The following is an 8,983-nucleotide window of genomic DNA, read 5'->3' as shown; positions in this document are numbered from 1 at the left end:
CTAAGCCAGAGAGGCTCTGTTCAGAATTCTTTGTCTATTGCTGAGAAGATGATGGAAAAGGTTTGCTATTGCTAAACCTATTTCTCCTACCATTATTGTTGTTAAAGCCTTGTTGAGGCTTCTGGTGATCCTTCCATGAGAAATTTGGATGATTTCTCCATGAAGGATTATAGGTGTTTCCATAGGATTTTCCCATGTAATTCACCTCTTCCATTGTAAGATTCTCAGGGTCATATGCTTCTCCTTCAGAGGAGGCTTCTTTAGCACTGCCAGATGCATCTTGCAATCTAGTCAGATTCTGAGAAATCATATTGACTTGCTGGGTCAATATTTTGTTCTGAGCCAATATGGCATTCAGAACTCCTTTCTTCTGAGTCGTCCCATTTTTCACAAGATTTCTTTTAGAGGTGTACATGAACTGGTTATTTGCAACCATCTCAATGAGTTCCTGGGCTTCTGCAAGTGTTTTCAGATGAAGGGATCCACCGGTGGAATGGTCCAATGACATCTTGGATATTTCAGAGAGACCATCATAGCATATACATATGATGCTCCATTCTAGAAACATGTCAGAAGGACACCTTTTGGTTAATTATTTGTATCTTTCCCAAGCTTCATAGAGGGATTCACCTTCCTTCTGTCTGAAGGTTTGGACGTCCACTCTGAGCTTGCTCATATTTTGAGGTGGAAAGAATTTGGTCAAGAAAGCATTGACTAGCTTGTCCCAAGAGTTCAAGCTTTCTCTAGGTTGTGAGTCCAACCATGTTCTAGCTCTGTCTCTCACAACAAAGGGGAAAAGAATAAGTCTGTAGACCTCGAGTTCAACCCCATTGGTCTTAACAGTATCACAGATCTGCAAGAATTCCACTAAGAACTGATGAGGATCTTCCGATGGAAGTCCATGAAACTTGCAATTCTGCTGCATTAGAGAAACTAATTGAAGTTTAAGCTCAAAGTTGTTTGCTCCAATGGTAGGAATTGAGATGCTTCTTCCATAGAAATTGAAAGTTGGTGCAGCATAGTCACCAAGCATCTTCCTTGCATCTTTGGCATTGTTGTTGGGTTCGGCTGCCATGTCTGCTTCTTTTTCGAAATTTTCTATAAGGTTCTCTCCAGAGTGTTGTGTTTTAGCTTTTCTTAGCTTCTTCTTCATAGTCCTTTCAGGTTCAGGATCAGCTTTAACAAGAATGTTTTTATCCATGTTTCTTCTCATATGAAAAAGAAGAGAACAAAAAGAGTAGTCGAATCCTCTATGTCACAGTATAGGGATTCCTTGACGTGTAAGAAGAAAAGAAGAATAGAGGAATGATGTAGAGAGAGAATAAAAAGAATTCAAACACAGATGGAGAAAGAGGGTTTGAATTATAAGTAGAAGATAAGTGTTAGCAAATAATAGAAAGAGATGAGAGAGAGAGAGAGTATTCGAAAATTGAAATTAAAACAATTAGTTAATTAAAAAGATTTTTGAAAAAGTGGTTAGTGATTTTTGAAAATTGGAAGTGGAAAAGTGGTTAGGTGTTTTTGAAAAAGATAAGAAATAGTAATTAGTTGCAAAAGATTTGAAAATAATTTTGAAAAGATAAGAAGTTAGAAAAAAGATTTTGAAATCAAAATAAAAAGATATGATTGAAAAAGATTTGATTTTAAAAAAGCTATGATTGAAAATGATTTGATTTTTTAAAAAGATATGATTGAAAAGATATGATTGAAAAAGATTTGATTTTTAAAAATTGATGACTTGACTAACAAGAAATTAAAAGATATGATTTTAAAATTTAAAGATTGATCATTTCTTAACAAGAAAGTAACAAACTTGCAATTTTTTGAATCAAAACATTAATTGTTAGTAAGAATTTTTGAAAATATGAGATAAGATTAAGAAAAAGATTTTTGAAAAATTAGTTTGAAAATTTTCAAAAACATTAAAAGAAAAATGAAAAATGAAAGTTTAAAATATGTTTGATGCAAAAAGTTATGAATTAAAACATGAAAAATTAAAAAAAATCAAATTGGAAACAAAATTACCTCCCTTGTGTCATCCTGGCGTTAAACACCCAGAATGATATCCATTCTGGCATTTAACGCCCATGTGGCTGCCTCTTTGGGCGTTTAACGCCCAGCTAGATATCCTGGCTGGCGTTAAACGCCAGAAATCCTTCTTTACTGGGCGTTTTTCCAAACGCCTAGAATGCTTCCATTTCTGGTGTTAAACTTCCAGAATGCTGTCCATTCTGGCGTTTAACGCCCAGAATGATAGCTTTACTGGCGTTAACGCCCAGAATGATAGCCATTTTAGCGTTTAACGCCCAAAGTGTCTCTTTACTGGTGTTTTATTGCCAGTGAGCTCTTTTTCTCAGTGATTCTTCTGCTTTATGTTCTGAATCTTCATTTCTCTGTAATATTTACTTGAAAAGATATATATATTTTCTTGAATTTTTAATGAGGAGAGAGAAAAACAACAAAATGAAATAAAACATAAAAATGCAAGATCAAAATAAGTAATGCATGCAAGGACACTTTGAATGTCAAGATGAACACCAAGAACACTTCGAAGATCATGATTAACATCAAGGACATATTTTTGAAAATTTTTAAGAAAAGAAAGACATGCAAGACACCAAACTTAGAAATTTTGAATGTTCAAACACTATGATTTTGAAAATTCATATGAAAAACAACTTAAAACACAAAACAAGAGAATCATGAGATTGAGCAAAGGAAATCATCAAGAACAACTTGAAGATCACAAAAGAACACAATGCATATTTTTTTTTTTGGTTTTTATGATTTTATTAAATTTTTTTGTATTTTTCAAAAATAAAATAAAAAGCTTAAACATAAAATAAAATTACCCAATCTAAGCAACAAGATGAACCGTCAGTTGTCCAAACTCGAACAATCCCCGACAACGGCACCAAAAACTTGGTGCACGAAATTGTGATAACACTTTTCACAACTCCGCACAACTAACCAGCAAGTGCACTGGGTCGTCCAAGTAATACCTTACGTGAGTAAGGGTTGATCCCACGGAGATTGTTGGCTTGAAGCAAGCTATGGTCATCTTGTAAATCTCAGTCAAGCGGATTCAAATGGTTATGAGATGTTGATAATTAAAAGATAAATAAAACATAAAATAAGATAGACATACTTATGTAATTCATTGGTGGGAGCTTCAGATAAGTGTTTGGAGATGTTTTGTTACTTCTGAACCTCTGCTTTCCTATTGTCTTTGTCCAATCATGCGCACTCCCTTCCATGGCAAGCTGTAAGTTGGTGGATCACCGTTGTCAATGGCTACCATCCGTCCTCTCAGTGAAAATAGTCCGGCTACGATTCTCACTACAGGGCTAATCATCTGTCGGTTCTCACTTGTGTCGGAATAAGATCTATTGATCCTTTTGCGCACTGTCACTGCGCCCAACAGTCGCAAGTTTGAAGCCCGTCACAGTCATCCCCTCCCAGATCCGACTCGGAATACCACAGACAAGGTTTAGACTCTCCGGATCTCAAGAATAATAACAACTCAATTAAACATCAAAAAAACATAAAACATCAAATTGTATTAAAGGAAATTGAAATTAACAAGAGGCTTCATAAACTAAAAGTGGCAAAAATGAGAAATTAACAAGAGAAACTAAGAGAATTAAGATAATAGAGCATGGAAATATAAATGAAACTACACTAAAACAAGAATTAAACAGTGAAATTAAAGAGAAATTAAACTTAGAACCCTAAATTCTAGAGAGAAAAGGGAGCTTCTTGATAAACCCATATTTTATGATATAATTTGTGCTGAATTTAAGTGTTTTATTCAATCCTTCACCCACTTATGCATGTGAAATTGCATGGTTTTACTTTCCCTTCCTTATTATGTGATGTATGTGAAAAACATGTTTCCTATGCTTTAAAAATATTAACTTTAATTACCTTTTATTGCCATTCGATGCTGTGACTTGTGTGTTAAGTATTTTCAGATCTTTTAAGGCAGGAATGATTTAAAGAATGGAAAGGAGACATACAAAAATGGAAGAAAAGAGAAAAATAGAGTTTTTGAAGAGACTGGCAGCGACGCGATCGCATGGATGACGCGGCCGCGTGCCAGCGCGAAATGGCAGTGACCCAACCGCGTAATTGACGCGAGCGCGCGCCATAAGCGAAACGCATATGATGCGGACGCATGACTGATTTACATAAGTATTTCGATCCTATTTTATTTTCTGTTTATTATTTATTTTCGAACTTATCATAAACCATTTAATCTGCCTAACTGAGATTTACAAGGTAACCATAGCTTGCTTCATACCAACAATCTATGTGGGATCGACCTTACTCACGTAAGGTATTACTTGGACGACCCAGTGCACTTGCTGGTTAGTTGTGCGAAGTTGTGAACCATGGCATTGACACCAAGTTTTTGGCGCCATTGCCAGGGAAAGAAAAAGCAATGAATTTTACAAAATGCAATAACATATGAATCACAATTTCGTCCACCAAGTTTTTGGCGCCGTTGCCGGGGATTGTTCGAGTATGGACAACTGACGGTTCATCTTGTTGCTCAGATTAGGTAGTTTTCTTTTCAAAATCTTTTTCAAAAATCATATCTTTTCCAATTTGAGTTGACTTAGTCAAAAATTTTCAAAATTAGTTGTTTCTTACAAGTCAAGTCAAATTTTCAAAAAAATTAAAAATCTTATCTTTTCAAAATCTTTTTCAAAAATCATATCTTTTCCAATTTTTCCTCTTTTTCGAAAAATTCAAAAAATTCTTTTTCAATTTGTTTTCAAAATCTTTTTCTTATCTTTATATCATATTTTCGAAATTATGCTAACAATTAATGTGATTGATTCAAAAATTTGAAGTTTGTTACTTTCTTGTTAAGAAAGGTTCAATCTTTAAATTCTAGAATCTTATCTTTTAGTTCCTTGTTAGTTAAGTAATTAATTTTAATTTTAAAAATTAAATCTTTTTCAAAATATCTTTTTCTTAAAAATCTTATCTTTTTATCTTATCTTCTTATCTTTTTATCTTATCTTTTTCAAAATTTGATTTCAAAATATCTTATCTAACTTATCTTCTTATCTTTTCAAATTTGATTTTAATATCTTTTTCAACTAACTCTTTGACTTTGTGTTTGTTTCTTATCTTTTTCAAAACCACCTAACTACTTTTCCATCTCTAATTTTCGAAAATACCTCTGTCTTTTTCAAAAATTCTCTTTAATTGTTTTAAATTTTAATTTTAATCATATCTTATCTTTAATTTTCGAAATTACTAACCCCTTTTTCAAAATTATTTTCGAAATTCTCCCACTCTTTTCTTCTTCTATTTAATTATTTAATTACTAACACTTCTCTTCACCCCTCTTCATCTAAAAATCCGAACCCATTATTCTTCACTCTTCCCCCTTTCTTCTTCTACTAACATAAAGGAATCTCTATATTGTGACATAGAGGATTCCTTTTCTTTTCTTGTTTTCTTCTCTTTCATATGAGCAGGAACAAGGAAAAAGGCACTCTTGTTGAAATTGATCCTGAACCTGAAAGGACTCTGAAGAGGAAACTAAGAGAAGCTAAATTACAACAATCTAAAGGTAACCTTTTAGAAATATTAGAACAAGAGAAGGAGATGGCAGCCGAACCCAACAACAATAATACAAGGAGAATGCTTGGTGACTTAACAAAACCAACATCCAAATTTGATGGAAGAAGCATCTCCATTCCTGCCATTGGAGCCAATAATTTTGAGCTGAAACCTTAGCTAGTTGCCTTAATGCAACAAAACTGCAAGTTCTATGGACTTCTATCTGAAGATCCTTATCAGTTTTTAACTGAGTTCTTGCAGATCTGTGAGACTGTTAAGATGAATAGAGTAGATCCTGAAGTCTAGAGGCTCATGCTTTTCCCTTTTGCTGTAAGAGACAGAGCTAGAATATGGTTGGATTCACAACCTAAGGATAGCCTGGACTCTTGGGAGAAGCTGGTCACGGCCTTCTTGGATAAATTCTTTCCTCCTCAAAAGCTGAGCAAGCTTAGAGTGGATGTTAAGACCTTCAAACAAAAAGATGGTGAATCCCTCTATGAAGCTTGGGAAAGATACAAGCAGTTGACCAAAAGGTGTCCATCTGACATGTTTTCAGAATGGACCATATTAGATATATTCTATTCGAAAATGTCATTGGACCATTCTACAGGTGGATCCATCCACCTAAAGAAAACACCTGCAGAAGCTCAAGAACTCATTGACATGGTTGCAAATAACCAATTCATGTACACTTTTGAGAGGAATTCCGTGAATAATGGGACACCTCAGAGGAAGGGAGTTCTTGAAATTGATGCTATGAATACCATATTGGCTCAGAACAAAGTGTTAACTCAGCAAGTCAACATGATCTCTCAAAGTCTGAATGGATGGCAAAATGCATCCAACAGTACTAAAGAGGCAGCTTCTGAAGAAGCTTATGATCCTGAGAACCCTGCAATGGCAGAGGTTAATTACATGGGTGAACCTTATGGAAACACCTATAATTCATCATGGAGAAATCATCCAAATTTCTCATGGAAGGATCAACAAAAGCCTCAACAAGGCTTTAACAATGGTGGACGCAATAAGCTGAGCAATAGCAAGCCTTTTCCATTATCTTCTTAGCAACAGACAGAGAATTCTGAATAAAACACTTCTAAGTTAGCCAATCTAGTTTCTGATCTGTCAAAAGCCACTTTCAGTTTCATGAGTGAAACAAGATCCTCCATCAGAAATTTGGAGGCACAAGTGGGCCAGCTGAGTAAGAAAGTCATTGAAACTCCTCCTAGTATTCTCCCAAGCAATACAGAAGAGAATCCAAAAGGAGAGTGCAAGGCCATTGATGTGATCAATATGGCCGAATGCACAAGGGAGGAGAAGGACGAAAATCCTAGTGAGGAAGACCTCCTGGACGTCTCTCAAGCAAGAAGGAGTTTCCTATTAAGGATCCAAAGGAATCTGAGGCTCATATAGAGACCATAGAGATTCCATTAGATCTCCTTCTGCCATTCATGAGCTCTGAAGACTATTCTTCCTCTTAAGAGGATGAAGATGTGACTGGAGAGCAAGTTGCTCAATATTTAGGAGCTATCATGAAGCTGAATGCCAAGTTTTTTGGTAATGAGACTTGGGAAAGTGAACCTCCCTTGCTCATTGGTGAACTAGACACCTGGATTCAGAAAATTTTACCTCAAAAGAGACAAGATCCTGGCAAGTTCTTAATACCTTGTACCATAGGCACCATGACCTTTGAAAAAGCTCTATGTGATATGGGGTCAGGGATAAATCTTATGCCACTCTCTGTAATGGAGAAGCTGGGGATCATTGAGGTACAACCTGCCTTGTTCTCATTACAATTGGCAGACAAGTCATTAAGACAAGCTTATGGAGTAGTAGAGGACGTGTTAGTAAAGGTTGAAGGCCTTTACATCCCTGCTGATTTCATAATATTAGACACTGGGAAGGAAGAGGATGAATGCATCATCCTTGGAAGACCTTTCCTAGCTACAGCAGGAGCTGTGATAGATGTCAACAGAGGTCAATTAGTCCTTCAATTGAATGGGGACTACCTAGTGTTTAAGGCACATGGCCATCCCTCTGTGACAAAAGAGAGTGAGCACAAAGAGCTTCTCTCAGTTCAGAGTCAAGAAGAGCCCCGACAGTCAAACTCTAAGTTTGGTGTTGGGAGGCCATAACCAAACACTAAGTTTGGTGTTAAGACCCCATATCCAAACTCTAAGTTTGGTGTTTGGACTATACAACATTGACCTGATCACCTGTGAGGCTCCATGAGAGCCCACTGTCAAGCTAATGACATTAAAAGAGCACTTGTTGGGAGGCAACCCAATTTTATTTATCTATTTTTTATTTTATTTTATTGTTATTTTGTGTTTTATTAGGTACATGATCATGTGGAGTCACAAAAAAAAATATAAAAATTAAAAACAGAATCAAAAACAGCAGTAAGGAGCATCTGGCTGGCGTTCAACGCCAGAACAGAGCATGAATCTGGTGCTGAACACCAGAAACAAGCAACATTCTGGCGTTTGAATGCCAGGAATGTGTGATGAGCGGATAATTTATACGCTTTTTGGCATTGTTTTTAGTAAGTTTAAGCTACTTTTATGGATGTTTTCATTAGTTTTTATGTTAAATTCACATTTCTGGACTTTACTATGAGTTTGTGTGTTTTTCTATGATTTCAGGTAATTTCGGGCTGAAATTGAGGGACTTGAGCAAAACTCTGAAAAAGGCTGACAAAAGGACTGCTGATGCTGTTGGAATCTGACCTCCCTGCACTCGAAATGGATTTTCTGGAGCTACAGAACTCCTAATGGCGCGCTCTCAATGGCGTTAGAAAGTAGACATCCAGAGCTTTCCAGCAATATATAATAGTCCATACTTTATTCGGAAATTGACGACGTAACTTGGCGTTGAATGCCAAGTACATGCTGCTGTCTGGAGTTAAACGCCAGAAACACGTCATGATCCGGAGTTGAACGCCCAAAACACGTTATAACTTGGAGTTCAACTCCAAGAAAAGCCTCAGCTCGTGGATAGATCAAGCTCAGCCCAAGCATACACCAAGTGGGCCCCAGAAGTGGATTTATGCATCAATTACTTACTCATGTAAACCCTAGTAGCTAGTCTAGTATAAATAGGATAAGTTACTATTGTATTAGACATCTTTTGACAGTTTAATCTTTTGACTTGTAGTCTTTGATCATTCGGTCTTTTGATCATGGAGAGGGCTGGCCATTCGGCCATGCCTGAACCTTTTACTTATGTGTTTTCAACAGTGGAATTTCTGCACACCATAGATTAAAGGTGTGGAGCTCTGCTGTACCTCAAGTTTCAATACAATTATTGTTACTTTCTATTCAATTCTTTTTTATTCTTATTCCAAGATATACGTTATACTTAACTTTGATGAATGTGATGATCCGTGACACTCATCATCATT

The 8,983-nt window shown here is 36.0% G+C and overlaps 2 non-coding genes across 2 annotated transcripts; one reads left to right on the top strand and one right to left on the bottom strand.

The window, feature by feature from the left end:
- Nucleotides 1-566: 566 nt before the first annotated feature.
- LOC112715936 (small nucleolar RNA R71) lies at nt 567-670 on the top strand. The gene has a single exon (XR_003160071.1). It is a non-coding gene; the product is annotated as a small nucleolar RNA R71 (small nucleolar RNA).
- Nucleotides 671-6,024: 5,354 nt separating this feature from the next.
- LOC112716755 (small nucleolar RNA R71) lies at nt 6,025-6,128 on the bottom strand. Its single transcript, XR_003160463.1, has one exon. It is a non-coding gene; the product is annotated as a small nucleolar RNA R71 (small nucleolar RNA).
- Nucleotides 6,129-8,983: the final 2,855 nt, after the last annotated feature.

The sequence above is a fragment of the Arachis hypogaea genome, chromosome 1 (genome assembly GCF_003086295.3).
Source record: "Arachis hypogaea cultivar Tifrunner chromosome 1, arahy.Tifrunner.gnm2.J5K5, whole genome shotgun sequence".
Lineage (NCBI taxonomy): Eukaryota > Viridiplantae > Streptophyta > Magnoliopsida > Fabales > Fabaceae > Arachis > Arachis hypogaea.
This window is presented reverse-complemented; position numbering and strand designations above follow the sequence as displayed.